General features: G+C 30.7%; 1 long non-coding RNA gene across 1 annotated transcript; it reads left to right on the top strand.

The window, feature by feature from the left end:
- The first annotated feature begins 230 nt into the window (after nucleotides 1-230).
- Nucleotides 231-5,701, top strand: LOC129224636 (uncharacterized). Its single transcript, XR_008580702.1, has 3 exons — nucleotides 231-348; nucleotides 3,054-3,156; nucleotides 5,569-5,701. It is a non-coding gene; the product is annotated as an uncharacterized LOC129224636 (long non-coding RNA).
- Nucleotides 5,702-6,365: the final 664 nt, after the last annotated feature.

Raw genomic sequence — 6,365 nt, 5'->3', positions numbered from 1 at the left:
TCTATCGGTATATAAAATAATGGAGGCAAGGCACTTAGTATGCAGTCCTCGACATAAATACAGTTGAAGTCAGTTGTGACTCTTGAATAGAATAGAATAGATGCTTTCCGCATAAATCCACATCCTAGAGCTTTCGCGAAGGGCTTTTCCCTGATTGGCTACCATGCTGACGTGACGTCTACCGTTTAACCGGAAATGAAGTGTATGCGTGTAACGTCACTCCCTTGTATGCCAGCTCTACTTTACCATGTTAATCCTACGAGGATGCTGAGTGAGGTATAATATTTGGGAAATTAGGAAAGGTTTTATCTATTTCTTCGGTTTCAAAAGCACTTATTTCAATACCAGGTAAGTCGAAGCATCAAATGAAATCAGTCTTATGTTCATTTTAAATACAGATTTTATTTGAGAGATAGATAAAGTTTTGTTTACGTTCGCGTAGTGAACCATTGAGCCACCATTCTGCAAGTGGTGTTATTATATAGTCGTACATTTTCCTTCCATCGAAAACTACTTGAATTGATGAAACTATTTTCATATTAGCTGAGTAAAAGTCACCAAAAAATCCGTATTTCATGAAATTTATTGGTTTTTTCTTCGATTTTTCAGAATAACATAAATGTTTGTTTACATTCGCTGAGGTGAAGTGTTGTTAATTTTGCCTCTTGTTAAAAAAATTCTGCTTATTTCAACTCAGATATGAAGCTTTTTATGACATTTTATAGTCTGTTAAAGCATTATATGCAAGGCGTATATCATAAAATTTTGTTTATAATCACTGAATGAACCACCCTTTTCTACGTTGTGTTGCTACTATTTTAAACTCTAAACAAATGCGTTACACATTTTTCTCTTATTAAAAACAAGTTACATTGAGATTAAATGAGTTAAAGTCACCAAATAAGCGGCATTTCTTTAATTTTATGTGTTTTTTTCCTTTTTTTGAAAATAAAATGAATGCTTGTTTACAATTCGTCGTACCGATAGCATACGTTATATCGTTTGACGATTCTGTTTATTCTGCAGATATTAATTTCTTCCTAGAACTTATTAGCCTTAAGTTTCTGCAGGTTTTTCTTGGATTACAAACCATTTGCATAGGTAAAAGATTTAAACTAAAGTTACAAAATACATATACAGGGGTCGATCCAGCGCCAAATTGGGGCCGCTTTGCGGCCCCTTCACAAAATTCCGCATGGCAAAAGCGGCCCCATTCACAAAATTCCGCGTCGTAAAAGCAGCCCCTTCACAAAAATTTATAAAAAGGCAGCCTTTTCACAATATTTTTTAACCGCAAATGTGTACGCATCTACGCGGGAGCCTCTTCCACCTTCCCCCATCTTATCTTTTTGCTTGCTGCGTGAGGTGCTTTTGCTTGAGAGCGTCAGAGGGGGGATGGGAGAGGGACACTTGTGATTGGTAGCTTGTTTTCAGGAAAATCCTAAATTTTACTTTGATTACGCAATATATATTTAGTATTAATTTGTGTTGAGTTTCAAAATCCAATTCTAAAATAACTTTACTTAAAATAAAATTATTTTACATGCTGTTTTTATATTTTTATTTCTTTTGAAGATCTTGATTTCCTTACATCCGCCATGGTAAACGAATTTTTCGCATTTTTGATGTTTACTGTACCTTGTTAAGAGGCAAACAAATAAAATTTCTTATATATTTATTAACATCATTAAATTGCAAAGTTTTAAACGAAATACCTACTCTGCAAGAACGTCAAAAGTCAAAAAATTAAACGCTGAATGCTGGTGCAGTATTATTTTGGGTTTTAATTACTTTTAAGTTTTTCAAACACATGCATGGAATCTTTAATGAGTATTTCACTTCTGTGTTAAGAAATATGTGATATCTTTGAGTCTGTTCATTTTGTATTTATTAGGAGTTATCATTACGTTCAGCAACATGTGCAATTTTCATTGCTCTTAAAGTATTTGAGAGGGGCAAACAGGAAATCTGTTGTGAGACTTTCACATTAAGAAAGTGTGCCTTGCATATGTATATTTGTAAAAAGCAATAAATGTAATGTATGTGTCAAATTACGAATAAAATGTTAAGGGTCTTACTTCCCCCCTCCCCCAGCGCATTTTCTCTTGACAGCTTTCAGGTATTCTTCAAGAACTTGCAATCACCCCTGAAACCGGTTTAGGGCTTTTCTATAACGATACGACAGCTAAAAATGCTTTAATGTAATCTTTTCCAAGAAAAAAATCACGAGAAGGTCTTTTTTACAAAAATAAAGAAAATTCACAAAAATATTTTGCTTTTTCACAAAAATAACGAAATTTCACAAAAATATTTTGCCTTTTCACAAAATGGGGACCCAAAAAATAAAACCTGGATCGACCCCTGATATATGTATTTCATACATTTCATGTACCGTTTTTTGTTCTTCAGATTTAGACGTTTGTCCACATTTTTTGAACCTATATCCACCTATAATGTCATTTGCTGTGTAGTGTTGTTGTTATTTTCTGCTTTTATTAATTTTTTCTTAAAATTTTATTCATAGCTTTACATTAAAAAAAAAATTGTCTAAATGTCTAAAGCATTTCAAACAGAACATTTTGAGCTGTGATGCAAAGATTTTCTAGACATAGTTTAAACTTTAAAACTATGTTGTCAAAAGCAACAAATTTTGTAAAAAAAATTTTTTTCAAGAAAGTTATATGATCGTGACAATACCCAAAGGAGGCAAGGTAAGAGAAAGGGCAAATCTGCATCTTGCATCAGAAAACAATGGAATTCCGGGGTAGTCTAGGAAAAGTTTTGGTCTTTAAGCTGTTCTACACTGTGACTTTTACTATCAAAATTCCAAGTATTTTGTTTAGGTGTGTAATACCTTCAGTGCTTGCTTTTAGCCGACACTCATTTTTCAATATCATTCAAACATGATTTCTAAGAATATATGCTGAAAATTGCTTAATTGAAATGTGTTATTTACTTATAAATCTGATGATTTTTGAATATTTTGATGAGAACATTTTATCTGCTTAGTTGTGTTTATGTACATCTTTTGATATATTCCTTTTTTCTTTTAGAACCCTGAATTTTTTTGTTCACATTTGCAATCACTTCAGTGGGCGTGATGGCTCAGATTCTCAAAAGATGAGAAGCAGGAGAAAATTGAACCAGAAATATAAGGTATAATTCAGTTTTGTTATGTTAATATCTATGCATAATCATTTAAACAATTTTAGACAGTAAGAATTAGAAATATATTTAGTTAGTCTGTTGGATCATTCAAGAACCTGACGTATTTATTACCTTTTACATACATTACTACTAAGTAATCATAAATATGTATCCTGCACGAGAGCTATCACGTGAGGAAACCGAAAAAATAACTTCATTCAAAAAATTGAAATACTGTCAGCCACGTTTAATGGGATAACAAATAAAAACCTCCCAGAACAAAAATATTTCCCCATTAACACAATGTTAACCATCCCCACTTAATCAAATAATTTCCCGGGACAATCAAATAATATTCATCGGTTTTCGCAAAGATTCTTGCTGAGAAAATTTTTGAATAAATTAGAAATGAATAAGTAAGAATTGTTGATACAAAAAAAAATTATATATATATATTTCGCCATCAACGGGTGAGAAAAACTTTTTTCCCCATCCAAAAACATTCTCTGTTCTATCTAATTTCTTTTGTTGACCACACAATAAATAGCGCATTCAGTAATTAAATTAAGTAATCCTAAGAAATATACACATTTCAGACAAAAGTAAAAAGTGATGAATATCAAATGTAAAACATGGCAGACGAGGAGAGAAGAAAAGATGTTAGGAAAGTTTCATGTATTAAATGGAATGCAGACTATTAACACATTAAATTTTGTCCTAATGATTACAGAGCTACATTTGTTCTTTAAAAATTACACCCTGTCCAAGGTACGCTTGCCATGCCACAGCTTCATTCCTTTTTTAATGAAAGAATTAATTTAAATGACTTAACGAATATCTATCATAAAGACACAAATTATTTCATGGTAAACTGTCATTCATATTTTATGTAAATTTTATTTAGAAAACATCAGATTAGTCATAATTATTGTTCTGCTAAACTTTTGCATATTTTATGTTAAAGATAATTTTTTTTTTAATTTAAATATAAATGTTCTGTCACCACATTATTACTTCAGCTTTAATTATTTCTTTTTTACTTCACCTTTTTTTATTTATTTTTCTGTGATGGGATTATTAATGTTCTATACTACAATCTGCCTACTTATTGTTTAATGCAGTAGAGAAAACAGTTTTTCTCACAGAATGGAGTGGCAAACCTCTGTTTTAAACCTTTCATACTCAAAAAGGATTTGTGTGCAGCATTTTTTCCTAGGTCATCCAGTGTTCATACTCTATTTAGATGAAAAAATTACATGACTTGTTCATGACTTCAATGAAAATTTTCATGACCTTGTTATATGAAGAGAATAGCACTATTTAATCTCAAATTTGTTAATTTTTGGAAATGAGCATTAGCAAAACGTCTACATGAATTCCACAGCCTCATAGAAGCACTTACTCATAATGGAAAAATTATAATTGTACACTTAAAAAACCAGACTATTCTTATTTGTCTTCATCATATAAATTTAAGTGAAGTACAAATGCGGTGAAACGAGTATGATGCTTAAATGTCTGATGTTTTTTTTATAAACTGGCAGAATGATAATGAATGAGACAAAGATTGAATGAGTCATCACTAAGTTTCAATAAATTTGCCTCAAAAGTTGCCTTAGTGTCAACAGTGCATTTAATCATCCACATAACTTGATAGTATTTTGGTTCTTTAAAGTAAAGCCACATAGTTTAGTTTTTTATGTTTCTAAACCAAATCTTTTTTTGAAAAGAAATTCAGTAATGAATCAATCTTCTGATTCAAAAGTATACTTGTTTTGTTTACTTATTTGAACATTTTCAAATGCATATTGATTAATAAGTTCAGAAATTTCGAAACATGTTTGATTCCTGACATTGAACGTAGCAGTGGGTAGCATGGATTAATTTTGAGGGCCATATGTTGGGCACTGCTGTTTTAGAGTATAAGAATTCCTCTTTTTCTGTATTCTATTGCCTGACTAAAGATCTTTATTTTCTAAAACCTTCAACAAATTAAGATAAACTCTGATAAATTTAATAATTAAGTTCTTACGAGTGATGGAATCGAACTCGGATGCAATTAAATCACTTTTTTTGAGTGGGCGTGGCAAAACTAAGAACGAGAAATTTCGCTCTTACGGAATATGAATCATAAGAGGTGTTGAAAATGACAGTGAATTCAAAATAAGTGATGCCCAAGCAGTAAAATCACATCGCAAAAAAAAGGCAAGCGGCTGCGACATAAGTGAATGCAATGAAATTTCAAAGTTCAGATTTGATTTAGGGATCATTGAATTTTCCACTTTAATAGCTTTTGCGTGCTATTCTGTTAAATCACTTAAGATTTATAATACTGCTTTAGTTAATATTACTTTCTCTTTGTCTAGGACATTTTTCCATGACTTTTCCATGTCTGAAAAAAATTCGTTAATTTTTTTTCAGTGAATTTCCAGGGTTTCCAAGACCCGAACTATGGTCATCAAAACTGGAGTGTCTGGAGTCATTAGCCTAGCAATACGTTTTTCATATGAACTGATATTTGCTTACAGCTTAAGGTGTTTGTATTGATTGTTGGATTGATACATATTATGAATGTATGTAAAAAAAATTAAAAGTTTTTATGTAAAAAAAAAATCTAACATTCAAAAGAATAAATCTTTTTAAAAGTATATATTTGTCTTACTTTTTATGCTTTTCTTTTTAATGGGTATTTAATTCAAGAAATGTCAGAGAAATAACAAATATTAATTTCCTGGAAATGTAGTTATTCTCAAAGTGGATTATTTAAGCATAAGTTTTTCGGCAGAAACTTTTAAAAAACAAAACTAAATGGGATGGACTTTAAAAAAAAAATTCTTCAGTACTGTTTAATTAATTTTTAAATGTGTTGATTTAATATTTTTTTATTATCATGAATGTTTACACAATTTGAGTAATTTAATGCAATGCAGCAGATGGAGATACATTGTTAATGTAGGAAGAATAAAGGGAATATTTCCTCGAATAGTTTACCAGCTTCCAATATAGTTAAGTTTTCAGCATAGGCTTCTCGTGCAGGAGGGAAAACTGCTCCCTTACTTCAAAAGATAAATATTAATGATAGATTGAAAAGTGATTTTTACAGGGTGGATTAATTTATTTCATGAAAACAAAATTTACAAATAGACTTTTCTCATATTTCATAATAGAACTTTTTTTTAAATTGGAAATGGGCAGTTTACAATGGTTATCCAATGTAA

Source organism: Uloborus diversus, chromosome 6 (genome assembly GCF_026930045.1).
Source record: "Uloborus diversus isolate 005 chromosome 6, Udiv.v.3.1, whole genome shotgun sequence".
Lineage (NCBI taxonomy): Eukaryota > Metazoa > Arthropoda > Arachnida > Araneae > Uloboridae > Uloborus > Uloborus diversus.
Note: the sequence above shows the minus strand (reverse complement) of the source record. Positions and strands in the feature narration are given on the sequence as shown.